This window comes from Felis catus, chromosome A2, assembly GCF_018350175.1.
Source record: "Felis catus isolate Fca126 chromosome A2, F.catus_Fca126_mat1.0, whole genome shotgun sequence".
In the NCBI taxonomy this organism is placed as follows: domain Eukaryota; kingdom Metazoa; phylum Chordata; class Mammalia; order Carnivora; family Felidae; genus Felis; species Felis catus.
This window is the reverse complement of record NC_058369.1, coordinates 122,533,867-122,553,918: the sequence shown is the minus strand read 5'-3', so window position 1 is coordinate 122,553,918 and position 20,052 is coordinate 122,533,867. Positions and strand designations below refer to the sequence as shown.

General features: G+C 42.9%; 1 long non-coding RNA gene across 2 annotated transcripts in view; it reads right to left on the bottom strand.

Moving 5' to 3' along the window:
- The window catches only part of LOC123383931, a 40,190-nt gene that overhangs the window by 5,091 nt on the left and 15,047 nt on the right, over positions 1-20,052 (bottom strand). The window lies entirely within an intron of this gene.

The following is a 20,052-nucleotide window of genomic DNA, read 5'->3' as shown; positions in this document are numbered from 1 at the left end:
TATAAGACTGGTTTCTTAACCTGCTTCCGATGTCAGAATCTATTTCAAATGATACATAATCAAGCTCCAGCACCAGAAATATTGAATCAGAAAATATTCAGTGAGATGAAGGCCAACCATATGAACTTTGATAAAATTCCCTGGGTGACTGTGGGCTTACCCATCAGTTAAGAACCCTTGAAATGTGAGAATCCAACAGTCCTGCTCTTAAGGGAAAAAAAGAGTGTTACAGACACTAAATACATGTAAGGTTTAGAGGAGAAAGAACCTGTAGCCTGCAACCTTGTGGTCAGGGAAGTTTTCAAGAGGAAGGTGGGTCCTGGTCCATTAAAGGATGTGTAGGGCCTGACTACGTGGTTATAAGAGGTAAGGAGAGGTCAGGGCTCAAGGGTAGGCATAGCTATATATCAATTCTACTAGAAGGATAAAGAACAATACAACCACTGGAGACTTAAGCAATGATGCTTAGAATCTAAGTTTTCTGAAAAGTGAATATTTAGTTTAGACCACCGTCCAACTCTGCAGAAAGCCTTTGGATCGGCATAGTTCCTCAGCACTTTGGACAGTGCCAGGCAAATAATAAGTACTTCATCAATATTTGTTGAATTAATTAAATTATTAATAAAACTGAATTGGGTAACCAAGAATCAAACTTCAAAAGTCAAAGAAGGTAATTAATGGCTGTTTATGAATAATTTATAACCAACTTCTCCTTTGGTTCTACTTCTCCCAAAGATTAAAACAAGAAGTTATGTGGCCCTTTCATTTTTTTTTAAATAATATGTATACTACTCCTGTTTCCGTAAAGCATCCTCAGAGCTCACTAAATAAGCTGAAGAGGTCACTGAGATCTCCTAAAAGACAGAAGTATGTCATGGAGAGGCTGATAAAACACAATGGTTAAAGGCATAACTGTTGGAGTAGATCAGATCTTGCTGTGTCCCTTACTAGCTGCCTGACCTTGGACAAATTATTTACCGTGTTTAGAAAGTTGGGATAATTGTATCTAACTCATAAGACTGTTCTGAGGATTAAATAATATCAAGACTATAGAAACAATTTAGAAAAACCTAAGACAATGGCATGGTCAGGACCAATAGATCTTAATAATTACCTGGAACTGTCACTTGTGACAGATGAGGATCTCAAGACACGCATTCAACTGAAGCATCAAAAAAACCTACTTTCTAAAACTTAACAGATCAAACCACACAGTGGCAAATGACCACAACTCAGTCAGTATTGGATTTTAGATTTTATTAATTTATACAATTGCATTAAGCATGCTAACCTTTTCCCATATGCTAAACTACCCTGCTGATAGATGGAAAAAACTCCCTGCATTTCATTTTCACAAATCACTGAGACAAAAATGATTTAGCCAACAAACTTTCTTTGCATTGGCCTGACCTGTATTTACAAGGTTCTCTGTTGGCCATACCACCTCGTTCTCTTCCCAACCTTGTGCCACCAGCTTAAATAAACACATGCATCTGCTCATAAGGAACACACTCAGGTCTTTGTCTCTTCCAGGCAAAGAAGCAAAACAAACAAGTAAACAAAAAAGGTTGATATGATAAAAATTGAGCCAACCATGGTTTTTGGCTATAGAACACCAAACTGGCTAAACTAATTTCAAAAATCAAAACAGACTTGATTGAATGAATGCACAATTTATTGGCTACTAATCCAATTGAGTAGGTTCATAGCTGGCCAAGTAAAAGTAATAACATGAAAGAGTAGTTAGCATTTTAAAGCATATACTATGTGCCAGAAATTCTGCTAAAAGCTTTGTGTGGAGTATTGTGCTATCCATACAATAACCTAATGATGTAGTACTATTTTATCCATATTTCTTAAGGCAGTAGTACCACTGAAAGTGTAAAGAGTTTGCCTAAGAAAACAGCAAATCCCTAAAACTCAAGCTGTGATAACCTGACCTTATTTCCTATGCTTGGTTGTTACATTTGATTATCAGGAATGCCGTGGGTATAATTCATTTTGATTTTTAAAAAAAAATTTTAAATGTTGGTTTATTTATGAGAGAGAGAGAGAGAGAGAGAGAGAGAGAGAGAGAGAGAGAGAGGAGGGGCAGAGAGAGGGAGACACAGGATCCAAAGCAGGCTCCAGGCTCTGAGCTGTGAGCACACAGCGTGATGTAGGGCTCCAACTCACGGACAGCGAGATCATGACCTGAGCGGAAGCCAGACATCTAACCGACTCAGCCACCCAGGTGCCCCTCATCTTGATTTTACACGGCCTTCAACAAAGCTTCCTGAACTCCTTGTGCTCAAGATCTAAACATTTAAACTAGGTATTACCAAAATGAAATAAATGTATGATACCTTGATCAACCCTTGTCAAGCAGAGTTGATGATTATCATTATTATTCTTATTAAATTTTATAAAGGATATTGTCTAGTTAGGTCCTCTATAGCTCTATCTTAATCAAAATATTACTGACTTGGGATGAAAACACAGAAGAACATTTAATATGTTTCTATTAATATGTCACATGTATGATATTTGCATGTTATAAATCACATGGTAAATAATTACAAATGAGAAACAAGATTCAAAGACTCTCAAGAGGCTCATTCTTTTTCTCCACAAACATTTGTTAAACACCTATGAAATGCCAGGCACTGAGCTGGGGACTAGAAACATGTTGGTTGTTGAGAGACATAGTCTCTGACCTCAAGGAATTCATGGTCTGGCCAAAGAGACTAACAGTCTGAAAAATTAGTAAGCTGGTATTGATGAGACAAATACAGAATCCAGTTTTGGGACTCCCACAATCAGCCTAATAAGTACAGGATGGGCAGTGATGTGGTTCCATGGCTACTGATGTGCAAAAGACTTTGGAGTATATTTTGCCACATGCTCTGAGATTCAAGAACAAAATGTTGCTCTCAGAGATACTAATGTATTTTGGGGATGTGCTACTGACATGATAGTGTTCAGAATAAAGAAGATGATAAACTAGCACTCTGGAAAGATCCGATCCCATATATAGCTCTGGATTCACTTCTTGGTATCCAATATCTAAGAGGTGATGAGAGAGATTTACAAACTGGCAAGGACCTAAAAGCAATGGTGGCCAGGATAACAATGAACCAGGATAAAGATAAGTCATGCTCACCATGAATCATGAAAAATGGCTGGAGAACTAAAATGAGAAGAATTCAAGGAGCCTTGATAGCTGTCCTCAAGTATCTCCAGACTTGCCAGGTGAAAGGGGAATTAGATGCCAGCTCTTCTCAGAGAGCAGACTAAGTACTAATGGGAGGAAAGCGATCATGGCAAGATCTTCAAACACCAAAAATACAGCAAAGTCAATGGAAAGAAACCAGAAAAGCCTAAAGGCAGTAGTCTAATGTTGGATTGCCTTTCCTGACATTTACCTTGTATTCGTGTCTGCAGAGAAAGAATAGTACCCAAGATAGTCCATAGGGAGAAGTAAGCATCCCACGACATGAAGCCAAGCCTCTAGGAGGATGCAACTGGAAGACATGAGCTTGAACATCACACAACCAACTGAACCACAGAGCAAGAAATAAAATGTCCAAAGTCCCCACGAAGTCCCCATTCTTTTGCAATTTGAACGTGGGGAAAGTACTAAATCCCAGAAATTCATCCTTGAAAATGTCTCCTGGAGCAGATTCTTCCTAAGACCTGCCACACTAATAGTCAACACCCCACCCCTGTCTCTTTCACCAGATTCCCAAGGGACATTCACTCCATCTGCTTTTTGTATTGGGATAAGGGAAGGGATTCACAAAACGTGTTTAAAAATCACTCTGAGAGTCATGCGAGGGGCGAACTGGAAGGAGTAAAATAGGGGTCCCCAAAATGAAATACAGTGTTTCCCCCAGCCCAACTTCAAAAACTTCCTGTGTTATGCTTCTAATTGTAATAATTTATGGCAGCCAACATTCACTGAGTGTTTACCAAATTAGTCTGCAGGAATTTTTTTTAAATGAAACTTCTTAATTTATGTTTATTTCACAGAGCAAAACTGAGGCAAAGAAAGGTTAAGGACCGAGGAACTCGTAGTGGTAGCCATTTCTTCCCCATCCCACCCGCCATTTGTATGTGGATAATCTGCCTCTGAAGCCCAGCCGCTTAACCACTGCGCTAAGTTGCCAGCTAACCACCTGCCAACTAATTTTTATATCGGTACATGGCCTTTAAAACTAATAATCATTCTTTTTTTTTTTTTAAATAACGAATAAGGTTACGGATAGTAGAAATAACCCTCACTTGAGACTTCAAGTGTGATATCCAGGCTCTTGGCTTGTTTTTCTTCTCTGGGCTTGTTTCTTTGTAAGATGACAGCTGTTAGGAAAGGTATCGGCCCTCTCACACCTCTACCATTTTATGGCTCCGGATGCAATAGATTGAATGCAGCGCCAGCAAAAATGAGAGGTTAGCAGAAAATTACTAAGCCATCTATATCCATCTCTTTTTTTCTTTCTTTGATTTTCTTTTCACCAGGAAGTGAGGCTAAACCCAGTCGTTTATGAAGTTAAAGAACAATTCGACCTCTCTGACCCTGGCCAAACAATCGCGTTCAGAGAGAGAGAACTAGAGGGCGGGAGGAGGCGGCAGGTGCAAGCAGGGCAGCGAGAGGGCAGCGGGGGTGGTCCGGTCCAGCGCTCTGCGCCCCCAGGCGTCCTGCCCGCCGCGCGTTCCTGGAAGCCTTCGCAGAGCCGCGGATCCGGACAATCCCTGCACCACACTGACCCCTAGGGGCAGCGCGGCGCTCCGCAGCCAGGGATTCCGCGCACACAAAAGGAGCCGCCGGAGCTTCCAGCTGGAGCCGGCCAAAAAATCTGCGATGAGTGCTCTCAGATGCAGACACCACAAAGCCAAAACATTAACATTTTGCTTGCTATTTATTCAGCTTCTCCGTCTTTAATTCCCCCTCGCCAAGTAGCCTCCAAATGTGTCTCTTTGAGTATCAAAGCGATCACTTTGGATTAAAGTATTCCTTCTCAAAAGATACCTTAATTAAAATGTGTGTTGGGGGGCGGGGGGGGGTCGGAAGGAGGGAGGGGAGACCTCCGTACCTCTCATTCTTCAATTCTTCAACGGGAAAGAAAAGAAATGATTAAAGGAAAAGGGAGAGGGCCTTTTCACAACACGGGATACAAAATTAGTCGTTTGTAAGCTTTTTATTTGTTTTTCTGGTAGTTGTTCAAACACCGAATCATAGCAACAACAATAGCAACAGTAGCAGGTAACATTCACTGAGTGCTGACTATATGCTAGGCACTGCTCTGAGTACTCCCATTTAGCATACACATTTTATTATGAGGCAACTAAGGCACAGAGAGGTTTAGTGACTTGGCCAAAGTCACACAGCTGGCAGGTTGCAGTCTTAGGATTCCACTCCACAGCCTCCTCTAATTACTATCCTGCAGCCCCTTGTACGCTGCAGCTCTCAAGGCATTTCAAACCTGAATTTACACTTCTAACTACTTCATCTATTATTAGCAAAATTCTGCTAACACTTAGGTAACCCAGCACCCTGACTTCACAAGGAAAAGACTAAGGTTTCTCACGAAGGAGGAAAAGAAGCAGGTTATCTACAGGGCTGAGTCACTGCCGGAGGCAAGGACTCAACATTGGAGACCATCCCAGTTATTTAGAGCATCACTTAAAAGTTCCTTAGGAGAAGATGCAAAACTCTCTCCCTCAGTTTTCCTCATCTCCAGAAGAATGGGAATACTAAAATACCTTTGTCGTAAGTTCTTGTGAAGTCATGTGAGATGAGTCATGTGAAGGGCGTAGCACAGTGCCTGGTACAGGGTAAACACTCAAGAAAAGTAGTTGATGGTTTAGTGTGGCTATGCAGGGTTTAGGTGGAGAAATAGATGTTCGTGAAGTTGATTTCCACGAGGAGGGTTCCCTTGAAAGCCCACTATGGAGGAAGGAAAAGGAATTTCATACCTAAAAAGCCCTAATACCAGGCAAAAATTTATTTACAAGAAAGCATCAGTGAGGTGGACCATGGAGAAGAACATGAAACCTGATGTGGAGAATGTGCCTCATCTCTCTGGACACCCAGAACCGTGCCCGGGGCTCAGTGGCTAAGAAATGGTTCCTGACACTCTCCACGAAGTATTCTTGCCCCAAATTTCAAACCTGAGTCTGATCAAGCCTGTAGACCCAGCTACCAATGGCAATACAGGAGACAGAAGAATGAGTTAAATCATGCCGTAGGAATGCAACTGGCAAAAAGCAGAATGGGGTAAATTCTACAGGACAAATACTCCAGTTTCTTTAACAAATAAATTACATGATATCGACCAAATTCAATGGGCAGGCTTTGAATCCTGATTTGAATAACCAACTATTTAAAAAATTAACAAACATTTCCAAGACAACTGGGGAAACGTAAACATTAACTAAATACTTGATATTAAAGAAAGACTGTTCATTTTTTAGATGTAATCATGGTATTGTGGTTATGTGCTTAAAAAGAGCCCTTATCTTTTAGAGATACTCATGGAAGGAAGTACCTATGGATGAAACGGTATGATGTGTGGCATCTGCTTTAAAATAACCCATTCAGGGGGCACCTAGGTGGCTCAGTCGGTTAAGCGTTCAACTTCGGCTCAGGTCATGATTTCACGGTTCGTGGGTTCGAGCCCCGCATTGGGCTCTGTGCTGACAGCTCAGAGCCTGGAGCCTGCTTCGGATTCTGGTCTCCCCACCCCCTGCCCCTTTCTCTGCCTCTCCCCTACTCACGTTCTGCTTCCTGCTCTCTCTCAAAAGATAAACATTAAAAAAATTTAAATAAATAAAATAGAATAAAACATTCAGGGGTAAAGTTGAAACAAGATTGGCCATGTGTTGCTCATTGTTGAAGCTGGCTGATGGGCACAGGAGGGTGCATTTCATGATTCTATTTTAGTGCATGCAGATGAAATTTTCCAGAATATTTGTTATGAATGACTGATCTAACCATCAGGTGAAAGAACAGACGCATGTTCAGGTACAGAGGTGGGAGTACGCAGGAATTCTGCAAGAAACGGGGAGCAGTGCAGACTCACGCAGGTTATATAAAGCAAGGTAGAGACATACACAGTTGGACAGAAATGGTGAGCTTTGATTATAAAGAGCCATGCATCCCAACGGCAAAAAGAGCAGCTAACATTTTTTTTGACAATTACAGTGTGCCAAACCTATAGTTTCTCCTCACAGTCTTTAGTGTTAGATCAATAATTAATTCCGTTTTCCAGAAGAAGTAAGTGACGCTTATGCCACCATTATGCAAGCATGCACCCCGCGAGCTGAGGAGCCGTGATCCAAACCAGAGTCTGACTACACAGACCTCAGGCTTCACCGCGGCTGACAGGTAGTGTGTGGGCAGCACTGGGGCTGGGCTGAGCTCTGTCCGATCTGCGCTCTGGCAGGAGCTCAGGAGAAGGCCTAGAAGGAAGACTGCAGGTGGGGAAGTCAAAAGATACTGTAGTTGTCGAAACGAGAGCTGGAGAGGCTTGAACAAAGGAATAAGAGAGCAAATAGAGAGCCTGATAGCAGAAATGAAGACAGAAAGAACACGTAAGGGTCAAACAGCAGACTGGATTTAAGTGACCAGAAAAAGGAAACTGTCATTTCTTTGACTGGACTTGGGAGGATATCTAGAGAGAATTCTTTTAAACCATTGGTACAGGTGGGGAGAAGAGCACATATGCTGTTATATTCGATGTAGCTAGGTTCAGGTGCACATTTTTTGCTGTGGGGTATTTTCAGATGACACTTCACAAAATGATGCTTTGCCTCATGATTTATATACCATGATCTACTTAATTTCAGCTAGGAAATTGAAAATAGACACCTCTTTTCAAGGAAAAAGGAAAGCAGCCTTTGCTGGACTTCTGTGCTTCGCAATTGCAGGGGCACCCTTGGATTCTAGCCTGTGAAAATGGAGCTCTCTGGAGCACAGGGCCTTCTGGACAGATCTGGACCAAACAGCCAGACCACCTGGAGCTTGTTTGTTGAGGGAGAGATTAAAAAGGCCCCGAGGGAGAGGGAGAACCTTCCTGTGCCAGCAGAAAATTGAATCTCTGATGCTCCAGTAATCTCCCCATGCTTGATTTACTAGAGATGGGAGGAATTCTCATCTCCTATAAAATGAGTGTCAAGCCCAGAAGACAGAGGCGACTGGTTGGAAGTCACACAGCTAGATGTTGGCAGAGGCAGATCTGGAAGTCAGGGCTCCTGCTGCCTTGCAATTTATATTCCACCAGGCCTTCAGGTTTCTAGAACACAGCTCCCCTAGAGCAAGAAAAAATGTTCTTCATACATTTCTCCAGTGAGCTACTAATTTCTCATATTTTTCAGATTTGGAAACCAAAAATCAAAAGCCAGCTTAGCAGTCAAGGTCTGCTGACTTGGTTGGTAAATGACTGGACTTTATGGTTGTACCAGGAATGAACGTGATTATTTGGCATTACTCTAGGGAGGGTGCCTTAGCCTTTGATCCCAGGCACGATGCCACTTAACATTGGATGTATTCTACATGGCTTTGGTGAGCACATGATACGGGGTTCTGAAAGAAGGAGCTTGACCTAATTATATCTCCACTCCATGACAAGATGATCTTAGCCAAATTTTGTTCATTTACTTTAAAGGCTTGTTGATAAATTAACAAGTGCAGATTTCCTAGGCCCTAGGCAGACATCTAAGAACTCAGACAGGGTTGGAAAAGTCCCTGTACTCAGGCAGGCAGGAGAGCTGTTCCGGCATCTTGGCCTGGCATCCCGATGGAGGTACGCTGGGAGGGATGGCAGTGTCTTCGGGTGCCAAGCCTGCCAGAGGCACTCAAAGACATCTGGTCACTCTTTTGAGAAGGCAGAGACTCAGAACAGCAGGGCAAATTAATTTAAAGGAGCAGGAAGAGCATCTCCATGTTGCTGATGGTTGATCTCAGCAGAATGCGTGTGTCATCAAAGACGGGCAGAAAGCACCAAGAAGTGGATCCAAGCTTCCTGTCAAACCATGATTCTGCATCTGGAGCAGATTGAAGAGGAAGCCTTTGGGGTCTGCTGGGAAGTTGCCAGAATGGGAAGGAAGCATACAGCGGTGGACCCAGTAGTGATGATCAATCATACCAGTAGGAGCCAGGGTGACCTCTGCCACCTTGGCTGCTCTATGCAATCCTATCCCAGAGATCTGCAGAGGAGGACTCCTGTGGCAATGGCCTCCTCTAGGTGTAGAGGACTCCCTTGGCAGTGACCTCCTCCAGGTGCAGAGGCTTCCTGTGGCAGTGACCTCCTCCGGGTGCAGAAGACTCCTGCGGCAATGACCTCCTCCAGGTGCAGAGGGGCATCATCAGACCAAGGTTAGCACACTGTGCCATGGGAGAATTTGGTCCCAGAATTGGAACGATGGCTGATCAATATACGTTATAGATGACTGACCGCACACGTTTGCTCACTTTCTGGGCCAGCCACTGTGCTAAAAACACTGGAGACACAGGAATAAAGAGGACTTGGCTCCCTACCCTTGATGACTTGATGATCCAATGAAGGGGACAAACAGATAAACACTTCTTTACAATATGTGGCATGTCTACAATAGAATCAGGAAAAAAAAGTGCTCTGGGAACTTGGGGAGAAAACAACAAACTCCATCTAGGGGGAAACAGTGGTCAGGAAGGCTACACAGTGCAAGTGACATCTGGGCAGACCCCACATGAGACCAGGTCGTCAGGTTGGGAGAATGTCATTCCCAGGAGTAGGAACAGCATGTGCAAAGGCACACCAAGTTTGAAAACAGAAGGGAGAGTCTTCAGCCTCTTGCTCTGGCTTCACAACTTTCCATATCAGGTGACTTAGAGCTCTGATTGTTGTCCCTCCCAAATGTATGACTTGGGTTACTCACAAGATTTATCGCTAGTGGTAACTCTTATAACTGCTCATTTATGGGTCAATGATGGAATGAGCAACATGGTAGAAAAATAAGACCTACCTTGAACTTACAAAAGTACATGGAAGTAAACTTTCAAGATATGGAGCTGCCCCTTCTCGGCTTGCACTCGCTTGCTTGCTCTCTCTCTCAAAAATAAGTAAACAAACAAACAATAAGACATTTTTCTAAAGCCCCTTCCACTCAGCCCTTAGACGCATGAGGACTTAGAAAGTATTTGTGGCCAAGCACATGCCTTGCTGACTGTCTCTCAGTATTGCAAGAGCAAGGAGGTTATCAATAGCTAGGATTTTCTAGTTTCTCATAGAAATTTCCAGTCACCTTGGACAACCACCTTGGATTGCTCTGTCATGTCATTTCTCAGAAAAGGCTCATTGTTTGCTTATCCCTTCTTGAAATGAAAGGTGTTATGCTCCCTGAAAAATTCTATTTTTATTTTAAATGCTCAGTTGGGAACCTTAAACTTTGTTTTGCTAACTCATTTTTAACGGAAGCTGCACAATGGTATACGATCTGAATTCTATAAATTTCTCTCTTAGCTTCAAAGACTTCCACTCCCAAGAGCTTGAACCCCGGCACTTTATACAGCCACGTGGTTTGAACGTATTGGAGGGCTGAGGGTAGAACTTGCCATCACGATAGCATTTGGGGCTAAAATAATCCCACAGTCACAACTGGGGCATCCCTGCCCTTCTGTCAGCACTTTTTCTGCCCTCCCCAGCCATTCTGGCTACCACGATGACTCCAGTAAGCAAGGAGCTAACCACAGAAGTGGAAAATAGAAGGAGAGGCTCCCTGTAATATAAAAATACAGTGGAAGCTCCCTTGCGGTGTCCCCGCATAAAGAATGCCAAATAATAGCATCTAGTAACCATATCCAGTGTGCCAAGTGCTAGGAATACCAGGACAAAAAGACAAAGTCTGGGCCTCCTGAAAGATGCATTCCTGGGGGGAAGACCGAAAACATACACCAGCATGACAGGCAGTTAGTTATATGCGGAGAAGTAAAGCTGGCTACGCGGGCAGAGATGATGGGGTAGGAGAGGACTGTCCTTGCTCAGATTGTCAGAGCAGGCTTCTTTTAGGAGATAAAACTTGAGCAGAGATCTGTCTGAAAGGAGAGAGAATCCAGATGAATATCCAAGGGAAGTTGCTGGATCATTTTCTGGAAAAGAGGTGTCTGAGGGCGTCACCCCAGAGCAGGAGGGCGAAGGTGGCTCCAGTTCCCATTAGCGACCCATCCAGGTACCGCGAGCAGGTGTGCTGTGCCGGGTTGGCCTCCTAACGGAGAGAACTCCCTGTCTACACCCCAGAACTGCTTTGGCTGTGATCGTATTTAAGATAAATGGGTTTCAGGAGCACTCAGATCGCCAAAGGGAGAAGACCAAATCTGAGATCCTAATACCGATATTCTAGGCAGTGAGAGGAGAATCCTTTCTAACTCAAAATAACCACGTGAAGAATTTCTTTACACACAGATTGATTTCTATTCACCTATTTCTATCAATATTATAGAACATCTATTCACAGAAGCATCTTATGGAAGTTGTATTCGTCAGATACTGTACTTCCCAGGATGAATACCTTTGTTTATCTTTTCTCTTTTTTTGTTTTTTGTTTTCACGTTAGGGGAAATTTCTCCAACTTTACCTTTTAATTCTTCTGTTGAAATTTTAGTTTTGGGAAATAAATGCTTCGTTTCTTTCTTATTCTATGATTGTTCCTTTTCCCATAGCCTACTATATTTATTTTATGGATACAGAACCTTCTTGAACCTTTCTGAGGATATTAAGTAGAGGATTTTTTTTTTACTTTCTTATGTTCCCTGGTTTAACCATTTTCTTCTAGGAGAATTATCCGATTAGATCTATCATGGTATTTGTTTTCATGTTGCTGGTTATCTTTATACCAAGCGAGAGCTGCTAGTACAGCTGGGCGATGCATTTTTTTGCTGCTGTATGTATACATCTCCGTATCCATCCCACCATCACTAGGTCTCTTCCAAGAATAGAAAAATCTGGCTATTTCTATGCATAGGGCTGGGGCTTGTTGCTGACAGAATTCTATTACCACGAGCTGGTAACAAGCTGGCACCGGCATCCACATTGCAACCCGAATTCTCCTCAGAGATTTTTACCCAGTTTCTTTAGAGAGACATCTGACATGTAGGCCAGGGACAGAGGGAGGCAAAAATTCAGACTACTTGTCCTCTGAGCAGAAAAAAAAAAAGGCTGTGGGATCAGTACAGCATTCTTTCCAGTGATTCTTAAATGGAAGCAGTACCCCCTTTTCATTTAGAAACAAGTAGGGGCATTTTTCATTGCCATAATAACTGGGGAATCATTGGTACTAGCATTAAATGGGAGGGGCCGGGGATGCCAAAATTCATAGGAGTGTCCCATTTAACAAAATTTGATCAGCAGGGCACCTGGGTGGTTCCGTCTGTTAAGCATCTGACTCTTGGATTCAGCTCCGGTCATGATCTCATGGTTTGTGAGTTGAAGCCCCTCATCAGGCTTTGTGCTGACAGTTGTGGAGCCTACTTGGGATTCTCTCTCCTCTCTCTCTCTCTCTCTGCCCTTCCCAGCTCACACACTCTCTCTCTCTCAAAATTAAATAAACATTTATTTTTTTTTTAATTTTTTTTTCAACGTTTATTTATTTTTGGGACAGAGAGAGACAGAGCATGAACGGGGGAGGGTCAGAGAGAGAGGGAGACACAGAATCGGAAACAGGCTCCAGGCTCTGAGCCATCAGCCCAGAGCCCGACGTGGGGCTCGAACTCACGGACCGCGAGATCGTGACCTGGCTGAAGTCCGGCGCTTACAGACTGCGCCACCCAGGCGCCCCTAAATAAACATTTAAAAAGAAATAAAATAAAATTTGAGCAGCACAAAATGCCAATAATGCCTCCATTGAGAAAGTATTGGACAGACTTCAGGTTAAATGCTCCCTCTCCACGTCACCATCCCCAACTTTCCTCCTCACTCACATCAACCCTTATTCTTGTTCCTTAACATCTGCTCCCGCAGGCCCTCTAGGTCTGTGGCCTGCAGACTGATGCCCTCTGGTGTTAAGGGCCCACTTCTGGATATTTGGAGCTATCGCTTCCCTGCTCTATTTAACCATCAAAGGGCTTCCACATCTTCATTATCCACACATTTACTGAAAGCACTGTTTGCTGCTAATCTCTTTTTTTCTCTTTGGTAATACGGGATTATTCTTATATGACCATTTCACTGAGGTCTCAAGAAAGGGAGAGAGAATAACTAGGATGCTGTGCAACATCATGACTCTATTTTTTATTCCATCGACATGACTCGGTATCTTCATTCCCTTCTAAACACAAAGAGGGTATCGGCACACTTCCCATTCTTTCGAACACTCTTCCCCTTCCACCTTCTACCCTATAACTTGCACTCGACTTGCTGCTACTTTCATTACCATTTCCATTAATTTCTGCAACTGCAAACATCATTCTTTGTCCATAAACCCACTCTGAAAGTTGAAAATCAATAACTTTTATTTACATTTAAATATTATCTACAGCTGTCCTGCATACAATGTTGAATTACATTTCCTACAGGCCCAATGTCCTAACTTCTGGACATTCAACAGAGCACATTTCTAGAAAATAATTAATTGGATTGCCCCCCCCCCCCACCATTCTCTCTTTCTGATAGAGCGATTGTTTATGGTTTTTTATGCTTATTTCTTGTTGTTTTTTAATGTTTATTTATTTTTGAGAGAGAGAGAGCATGAGCAGGGGAGTGGAGGGGACAGGCAGAAGATCTGAAGAGAGCTCTGCGCTAATAGCAGCAAGCCCGATGTGGGGCTTGAACTCACGAACCATGAGATCATGACCTGAGCTGAAGTCAGGCTCTCAACCAACTGAGCCACCCACGTGCCCCTCTAATAGTTAATATTATGTGTCAATTTGGGCCATGGGGGGCCCAGATATCTGGTTAAAAAAATGTTCTGGGGGCATCTGGGTGTCTCAATCGGTTGGGTGTCTGACTTCAGCTCGGGTCATGATCTCACAGTTTGTGAGTTCAAGCTGCACATTGGGCTCTGTGCTGACAGCTCAGAGCCTAGAGCCTGCTTCGGATTCTGTGTCTCCCTCTCTCTGCCCCTTCCCTAGCTTGCACACTCTCTCTCTCAAAAATAAATAAACATTTAAAAAATATATTCTGGGTATGTCTGTGAGGGTATTTCCGGATAAGCTTAATATTTGAATCTAAATGAAGTAGATTGCCCATCCCAGTGTGGACAGGTCCCATCCAAACCATTGGAGGCCTGAATAGAACACAAAGCAGGGTAAAGAAAAATTCATGGATAGATTTGAAAATTAATATTGAGTGAAAATAAAGGAAAAAGAAAAGTTATTGCAAAAGTAAAAATGGTTATATTTATAGCATGCTACGACTATTATAGAAATTTTTAAATGGATGGGCAAGATAGGTGAAGGGGAGTAAGAGGTACAGGCTTCAAATTATGGAGTGAATGAACTACCGGAATAAAAGGTACAGCTGAGTCACTGATACTGTAACAGTGTTGTATGGTGACAGGTGGTAGCTGTACCTGTGGTCAGCACAGCATAACCTGTAGAGAGGTTGAGTCACTATGTGGTACACCTGAAACTGACGTAACATTGTGATTCAACTATACTCAAATAAAAAAATTGATGAAAAAAATTGAAACAAAATAAGAAATCCAAAACAACACTAACCGCTAAAAAATTAAAAGTGTTGGGAAATTAGATCAAAAGGGCACAGCTTGAACATACAGCGTGGGTGTGGACAGGACAAGGAGGAGGAGACTGGGGGGAAGGATGAATGGGTGGAAAAAACAAAATCAAACCAAGCGAGACATCTCACATGGACCAGTGACATTCATGGTCCCGAGCTGAGGAGCATGAGTATGTCCATTCGGTTCACCCGAGGTCCCCACCTCGCATCCCTGCAGTGAGAAGTAACAAAGCTGAGACAAAGGGCAGAGAGGGTGGGCAGTTGTCGCACACTCTTTCTCTCTGGGCCTCACCAGCCCCACCTACCACCTCCCTCCCGTTCACCTCATCTTCAGGACCCACTTCATCTTTCTAAAAGCATTTCCGGCCAACCACCCTTTCCTGAGGTGTCCTTCCACCGTTGAGCACTTAGGACCTCCTGAGATGTCCCCAGGGGGAGGCATTCATGCTCACCCTGGGCCCCGCAGAGCACACTCGGTGGGGCTTGTGCATTATCGGTCTTCGTCACAGTGTGAGGACTGTGCGTGGAGTCCTCCACCGGCCTGGGCTGGGGCTGCCTGGGGGGTTCGGATCCCACTTAGGAATTCAGCAGTGATTCTTCTAACCTTTCTCCGTGTACTGGGAGCTGCACAGACTGCTCCCTTCAGCTTTGTGCCCGATGCCTGGCACATCTGTAGCCATACCTGAATTTTCGGTGTGCGGAGTGAGGGATGCAAAATACGTACCTCAGACGGACAGTTTAGTAACACTGTAGAGAAATGACGGTACATCTTCCTTTTAAAACTTTGCTACTGTTGTGTTTAATAACTTTTGAAAAGGGATTTCTGAGGGGAAAGAGACAAATTTCCTATACAGAAGAATTCAAATAGTCTATATAGAAGGAGGGGGAACCCAACTCCCTATTTCTTAGGTGTGGGCTGCACATAGTGCATTTGAGGAAAACTAACTTTAGAGCAGTGAAATCTGACAGACACTACATCATCCAGGTGATCAAGGTCAACATCAGTGGTCAGAAATCATGTTGATAGTATGTGTCTTTGAAATGATGTGATGAAGGCAGAACTTTACCTCTGGGACCTTCCTCCCCAAATCCCCATAACACCTGCCTAATCGTAAGAAAAACATCAGATAAATTCCAATAGTGGGCATCTACGAAACACCTGACAACTACTCTTCAAAACTGTCAAGTCACTGAAAACGAGGAAAGTCTGAGAAATTGTCACAGAAAAGAGGAGTCTAAGGAGGCACAATAACCAACTGGAATATGGTAGCCTGAGTGGGATCCCAGGATAGAAAAAGGGCATTAGGTAAAAATGAAGGAAATCTGAATAAACTAGGGGTTTTACTTAATTATGTACCATTCCTGGTTCATTAATGATAACAAATATAATATACTGCTGCAAGACGTTAGTAATAGGAGAAACCAGGTATGGGGTGGATGGGAACTCTGTACTACACTGGCCACTTTTTCATAAATCTAAAACTGTTCTAAAAAATAAAGGCTATTAAAAAGAAATCAGAGTTGTAAAGAAAAGTAATTGCCCATATCGTAAGAGCATGTGCCCATACCATAGGAGCTTACGTGCTTTCCGTTGTTATTAGCATTGTTGGCCTACAGAGCAAACCACAGGCTACTCCCTCCCTACCCCCTGTCAAACTGGTTAAGCCCACATTTAATGAATATGGCCACTCCTCTGTGAAACTGACACAATCTGAAAAAAGAGTGAAGAGGAGACAAGTTGACCCTCTGGCTCATAGCAAGTAGAGCAGGATCAAGACTTGGAATCCTCTCCATCTCGAGTGAGTATGTGGGGCAACTCTCTTCTCAGTGGAAAAGAGGTCCCACTAGTGGCAAGGGAGACACAGTCTCAAAGAGAGACAGACAGATGATAGAGACAGACACAGACACAGACATAAGGTATCAATCAGGGTTCTCCACAGACCATCATCTGATGCAATATTTTGCTGGCGAAATCAGATTTTCCCCCCCAAGACATCATATTTCATTAAAGTTAGAAGAGATCTGCATATGAAAGTGGTTTATAAACTATGATAACTGTTCACATATCAATTATAACATTCTACCTTATTGGCACCTTGATGTGATCAATAGAACCAATACATATTGATCTACAGCCTTAAGGCTGACATATCCAAAAGTATTGCTGATAACAACTAAGAAACCTTAATCTGCAAAAACTATACTGGAAACCCCAAAACAGGGTACATATAAAGGGAGACCTCAGCAAGTCCATATAGAGTGGTGATGGACACTTAGGCAAAGGGACCATCCTTCCATAGCAGATGTGAAAATTAGGCAAGGAAAAAAAAAAAAAAAGCTAAGTCAAAACAGAAGTGATCTTCTTCATTAGCTGAAAGTATTTGATTTTCTTTCTTTTTGGGGGAGTCATTTCCTGCAGGAGAATGGACTGTTAATAAGAAGACAAATAGTATTTTGATACCTTATGTAGTGTTAAGAGAAATAGGGGGATATCATCATTAAATGCTTAACATAAGACTAGTGAATAAAATCAAACTCCCTCTTCTCCCAATAGCTTTTGCGAAAGTTTTGTGCCAAAGAACAATCTTCACAGATAGCACGAAGGAGCGCGTAGTTATTATGCAAGGAGAGTTTTACCTTGCTGTCAGAAGCATTCAGCAAGAGTGCTGAGAGCCTCTTTGGATGCTCAGAAACAGAGATGAATTTTCGACTTGGAAATCTGACTGCCTGGGATCTCTCTGGTTTCCATTTTGTTGCCTTTGTTTTCACTGTTGTGCGATGCTGGATGGTATCAGGCGAGGATCGAAGGTGGGAGAAATGAAGTTTCGTGGAAACAAAATGATCATTCAGAGACTCTCCTGCTGAATATTGCAAAACCCTAGGGGAGGAGCTGAAGAAAAGCCAAGGAGCAATCCTCGTTTCCCCAGCTGAGTTAAGTTCCTGTGTTCTTCCTGCGCTCCCAACTTCCTTTAGGGAAAAAGATGCATCCATTAAATGCCTCCTCACAGAGTCTGAAATACCTAGCAAAGTGAATCCCAAAAGGATAAATCTAGATGGTTCCTACAACAGAACGAATTGGTTTAATAACTTCAATCGCTGCGATTTTGTTTTGTTTTGTTTTTTCTTAAGTTAGCTGATTTCTGTTTGTGAATAAAAGTTCGTATCTGGACAGGCTCTCTCTTCTCTCCACAGAAGCCTTAGAAGGCCTTAAATCAGTATTTCTTAAACTTCTGTGAGATTATAGGTCATCCCTTTAAGAATGTAATTAAAGCTCAGGGCGCCTGGGTGGCTCAGTCAGTTAAGCAACCAATTCTTGATTTAGGCTCAGGTCATGATCTCACAATTTGTGAGTTTGAGCCCCACATCAGGCTCTGTGCTGACAGCAAGGAGTCTGCTTGGGATTCTGTCTCTCTCCCTCTCTCTCTGCCCCTTTCCTGTTTGCATGCGTGCTTGCGCTCTCTCGCTCTCTCTCTCTCTCAAAATAAATAAAAGAAATATATTTTTTTAAAAGAATGTAATTAAAGCCATGGATTCCTTCATAGAGTGACATGTGAAAATACACACACACACACACACACACACACACACACACACACACGTCAGGTGAGAATCCTTGCTCTAAATAACTTTCCTAGTTCCTCACATTCCCACAGTTTCATACATTTGGCATGCATTCACAGGAGCTTAAGCGAGTTGTAGCAAAATTAAATGCATTCTTCAGAATCCTTGCAGGTATCATTCCAGGGAGGCATACAAGCACAGGTTTGAGTCGAGAAATAAGGCAACGTGTGAGTAAGTAAGGCAGTACGGCTTGGAGGTCGGAGCGTACAACTCCGTTCCATGCTGGTTGAACTGCTGTGGCTCTTTGGGCACAGTACTAGAGCTGTTTTCTCAGCTGGGAAAAGAGGGTAAAACAGTACTGCCTCATAGGCTAGGTGCTGCCCAACACTGCCAAGGACTTGGCCAACTCTCAGTAGAAGTTCGCTATTATTACTTAGGTTTCAATGAACTCAAACTATGCTCCCTTTTTCACTTGGCTACCCTATCATCTCCCCTCTCCCAAATCTTATGATTCACAGACACACATGGGGAGTCTGAGTGGCTCAGTCGATTGAGCATCTGACTCTTGGTTTGGGCTCGGGTCATGGTCTCACAGTTTCTGCACTGTCAGCTCAGAGCCTGCTTGGCATTCATTCTCTCTCTCTCTCTCTCTCTCTCTCTCTCTCTCCCTCCCTCCCTCCCTCCCTCCCCCCCCTCTTTCTCAAATAAATCAATAAACTCAAAAAAAAGAGAGAACTTATGAGAGGTGGAAGGGAATAGAGAATCCAGTCCAAGAATAGCCCAACAGGTGGTCATCCTGTCCCTACAGGAGTCTAGAAGACATCTGCAATTCCTTGTCATCTAAACTACTTTGAATCACCACAGCAGGAAGGCTTGCTGTCTCTCAAACATAACCCCTTCTAACTTGGGACAGTTCAGTTTATAAAGATCCGTTTCCTTTTATGAACTGAAATTTTGTCTTAAAGCCGCCACTATTATTCCTACCTTGCTCTTTAGAAGCATGCAGAGTCAGTCTCCTTTTCCTTCCCTCAAGAGAAGTGTCCAGAAAGCAGGACATATTTGTATTTATCTTCTACCCATCCCGGATTCCATGCACAGTCCCTGGCCCCAAGTTGCTGCTCAGTTCTTAATTTAATTCATTAAGACGCTCAAGAGGTCCCCTCTTGAAAGCTAACTTTCCTGTTTCTTTCAAATTCTTCATATAACATGGCTCCCATGTGGTCACCATCTCAATGGTCCTTCAGTTTGAGTACAATATTCCAGGTGCAGTCTGACCAGGTCAGAGAGGGAACATTGTCATCCTTGTTCCATTCCCTCATTCATTCATTCATTTACTTATTCACTCATTCACTCATTCAACAAACAATGCCTTTGATTCTTCTTCCTAGAAAATTCTTGGGGATTTAAAAATAGGTATGGTTTCTAATACACAGCTCAAAACGCTTGACTGTTGACGGAGTGATTGTTATATTTCCCTCTAGGAAAAAGACATGCTAGTGCTTCCTAAACCTGTTGTGGCATTAATTTCAGCTCACATGGACCATTTGCTGCTCCTTACTCTGGACATCAAGCTTTTTTAACGTTCCCAATTGACCTCCTCTTTCTCCAAAATTAATTTTTAAAAAGCTTTCTTCCTCTTGCAGTTGTAAGTTTCTTATTCCTTCAGGCATGGCTTCCAGTGACTGTTAATCTTTGTTTGTTTGTTTTGTTTTGTTTTTCCACTCAGTGGCCAACACGCACCTCTGCCTCACTTTTGACCTGTGTAGTTGCAGAACAACGCGTCAGCCATTCCCAGAGGAAC